Source organism: Lagenorhynchus albirostris, chromosome 10 (assembly GCF_949774975.1).
Source record: "Lagenorhynchus albirostris chromosome 10, mLagAlb1.1, whole genome shotgun sequence".
Taxonomy (NCBI): Eukaryota; Metazoa; Chordata; class Mammalia; order Artiodactyla; family Delphinidae; genus Lagenorhynchus; species Lagenorhynchus albirostris.
The window spans coordinates 100,666,629-100,670,844 of NC_083104.1; positions in this window are offsets into that span (position 1 = coordinate 100,666,629).

Genomic DNA, 4,216 nt, shown 5'->3' on the forward strand with positions numbered 1-4,216 from the left:
TAAATTTGACTGTGTTTTATCTTAACCACCAGACCGTTCCTTCTGTAGCTCTCAGGAGGGCACCCCTTCGCCTCCATCTGCTTGGAATATCCTATCATCTTTGTGCTCTCACTGCAGTTCTTTGGGCTCCACATTGCCTTTATCTCCCTCCAAGTTTAGCTGAATTGCAAAGTTAAGTTTATGATTATGAAATAAAAACTAAACAACAAAATTAAATAATAAAATAAAATAGATAACCAACAAGGGCCTACTGTACTATACTCAATATTTTGTAATAACCTATAATGGAAAAGACTATGAAAAAGAACAGATTGTACATATATATAAAATATATAAAATTATATATATAGGGCTTCCCTGGTGGCGCAGTGGTTGGGAGTCCGCCTGCCGATGCAGGGGACGCGGGTTCGTGCCCTGGTCCGAGAGGGTCCCGCGTGCCGCGGAGCGGCTGGGCCCGTGGGCCATGGCCGCTGAGCCTGCGCATCCGGAGCCTGTGCTCCACGGCGGGAGAGGCCACAACAGTGAGAGGCCCGCGTACCGCAAAAGAAAAAAAAATTATATATATAATTCAGTTTTATATATATATATATATATATATAACTGAATCACTTTGCTGCTTTGCTGTACACCTGAAACTAACACAGCATTGTGAATCAAGTACACTTCAATAAAAAAAGGCAAAAAATAAAAATAAAGACATGTACGACCTATTGAAAAAAAGAAGAAAAAAAGAAAACAGGCATATCGATTGAGCGGCGTGACTGAAAGTTTCAGGCATCCAAGGGGTCCCTGGGTACATCGGGCACATTCAACACAGGTGTCAACAGAAGACAAGTAGGACGTGGCCCCTGCCTGTGGTGGCACCTAACACAGGTAGGCAAACGACACCAGGTATTGTAATAGGACAAAGGTAGATAATATATGCTAAGGAGCTAGATTGAATATTCCCCTAAACAGATGGGGGAAATGTGGGCTGGAGGACTGAGTGTTGGGTGATTCACACATAACTGCTTGAAAAAACACGCCTAGCGGGGCCGATGAATGAGCAAGTGTCAGTACATGGTGAGATCTCTATTGGGTCTACCCATCCCAGTCTTATCCAACATTTCTATAAATGAGCTGGAAAAGAAGAGAGATGGTATAATTGATCAAATCTGTGTCGTCTTGAAACTAGGAATGATGGCAAATACATTGCCTAACAGAATCAAAATCCTGAAGGCATGAGGTGTTTCTCCAATCCGCCAGCAGGGTCAGGGTTGTGGTGTGTCCAGGTGAAGGGGGGGATGTTCTCATCATGCCCAGGGCTGCACTCACCACATCTGCGGTGGTCCTTCTAAGCAACACATCCAAATGGGAATTTTAAGATACAACAGATTCTAGGAAGTGACCAGGAAAATGTGACTTGACACCAGTGTAAACAAGGGGAGATATGCAATCCAGTATAGGGAATATCGCCTATGATTTCATGATAGCCATTTCCATACATTTAAAAGAATATATATGACATGAAATAGGACTTCAGTTTCTTCTGTGCCATTCCGCAAGGCTAAACTAAGACAAGATAGATTTTTGACTTTAAAATATAAGCTGTACGAGGGAAAGAAAAAGAATGTTTATGTAGTACCTATCCGGAGCCAAAAACCGTGCTTCAAATTTCCTATCATCCTCCCTAAAATCAAATAAAAAAGTAGTATTATCCCATTTTATATATTGTTCTGCGTATCTATTGCTGAATAAACTACTGCAAAACTTAGTAGTTTAAACCAACTTATTATTCTTATATCTCATCGTTCTGTGGCTCATAAATTTGAAGGAGGCAGAGCAAGGAGAGCTCATCTCCGTTCCATGGTGTGGTGTCTAGGGCCTCAGCGGGAGCGTCTTGAATGGCTGGGGGCTGTTCGGGCATTTCTCTCTGTCTCCCCATCCCGCCCCTTCACGAGGGGGCAGGGGGGCTTCCTCACAACATGGCGGCCTCAGGACAGGTGAGTCTCTGCAAAGGGCTTGGGGCTCCAAGAGATGAGGCAGGTACTGCCACACTCCTCTCAGGGCTGGGCCTGGACCAGCGGAGCATCACCTCCTCTGCGTGCACTGGCCGGGCCGTCCGAGGGTCAGCCCACATTCAGGGAGAGGAAATGGGAGGAGCCTCAGAAGGGTCGGCGGCGTCTATAGTCGATACACAGGCGAAGAGGCACAGGATGGTGGGAAGCGGCAGACCCAGGACTCACACCGGATCTGACCAGTTATCATGCCCTGGCGACCACTCTGCACCATGTCTGTGCTCATGGATTCAAGGGCGTCCTGCAAGGTGACCTCTAATGCCGTGTACTTTCAGCCTCAGAGTCTCTTCCAAGCTCCAGACCTTTATCTCCAAACGTGAACTGCACGTATCTATTCAAATGTGTGGCAGCACACATGAATTCTGAACTCATCACGGGTCCTCTCTCCATCCCAAACCATCAGCCCCTAACACCCGCCTAGTCTCGCTGGCTCAGCACCTCATGGGGACTCTGTCCCTGCGCTCACTCATTCCCTGGGTCCTCTGTCAGTCACCAAGGCCGTGGATCTGCGTGCACCACAGGCTGCTCAAGGGTCTGGTGCACCTGCCTCGCCAGCCTCCCTCCCCGGCCCTCTCCCCACGCTCGCCCCGCCCCAGCCCCTGCCCTGTCCCCGCCCCCCCAGGTCTCTGCCGAGCCACAGTCTCCTCAGAGAGACCACCCACCGAGAAGAGCATCTCCCATTAGCCCCGCCCTCCGCCAAGCTTGCTTTACTCTCCTCCACTCGATTTATCGTTTCCTGATCCGGCAGTAGCCGTCTATTTGCTTATTTACTTACTGTCTCTGTCTCTCGCTGGAACAGTGCTGTTTGGTAGAAATACAATACGAGTCACATACATTTTACATTTTATAGTCGCCACACATCAAAAGGCAGAAGGAAGCAAGTGAAATCAATTTCAATAATATAGTTTATTTAGCCCAAGATACCCACAATATTATCATTTCAACACATAACCAATAGAAACAAAGTATTCATGAGCTCCTTTACATTTTTGGTCTCAGTTTTGAGTTCTGGTGCATTTACAGCCCTTCTCGTGCAGATGAGCCACATGTTGAGGGCCCAGCAGCCACGTGAGGGAGGCTCGAACATATAAACGCCACGAAGGCAGTGGCCGGTTCACCTCCGACCTCTCAGCCCGGAATAGCGCCTAACACTTAGCAAATGTTTGTTGATCGCCTGCGCGTATGCAGGCATGGATACAATAGATGACGTGCATCCCTTGTTTTTGACCGTCCTCCTCCTAAACCTGCCTGCTTACTCCTTACCTCCCATGAGGCACCTGTCAGCCCCCACAGGTGTGGCCAGCAGCTACTCCTTTTCAGCCTGAGTTGCTCTAACCCCGTCAGCAGTTCCGGAGGCCACCAGAAAGAGGCTCCGGAAGTCACAGAGCTGAGAGCCCAAAGGCCTGCCTTCCTTCCCACCTGCCGCCTGGGAAACCTCAGGCAAGTTCCCAAACATCTGTGACTCTCATTTTCCTCTCTGTAAAACAGGGTTTATCCATAACTCTAGCCCCAGCCATTGTAAGAATCAAAATAAAGCAACTTAACTAAAACAAACAACTCAAGAAATGGGCAAAGGGCTTGAATAGACATTTCTCAAAAGAAAATGTAAAAATAACCAGCAAGTATATGAAAAGATGCTCACCGTCACTAATCATTAGGAAAATGCAAATCCAAATCACAGTGAGTTACCACTTGTATACATAAGATGGCTACTATCAAAAAAAGACAGAAAATAGCAAGTTTTGGCAAGGATGTGGCGAGATCAGAACCGTTGTGCGTTGGTGGTAGGAATGTTAAATGGTACAGCCGCTGTGGAAAATGGTATCGCACTTCTTCAAAAAATGACAATAGAATTACCGTACGATTCGGCAAGTACTCTTCTGGGTCCACAACCAAAGAAAGTGAAAACAGAGTCTCGACCTGATATTTATACACCCATGTTCATAGCAGCATTTTTCACAATAGCCAAAGGGCGGAAACAGCCCAAGTGTCATTGATGGATGAACGGATAAACAAAACATGGTCTATGCAGACAATGGTGTATGGTTCAGCTTTGGAAATTCTGGAACACGCTACAAAGTGGATGAAACTTGAAGACATTGTGCTCAGTGAAATAAGCGAGTCAATAAAAAACAAATATTGTGTGAGTTTCCTAGAGC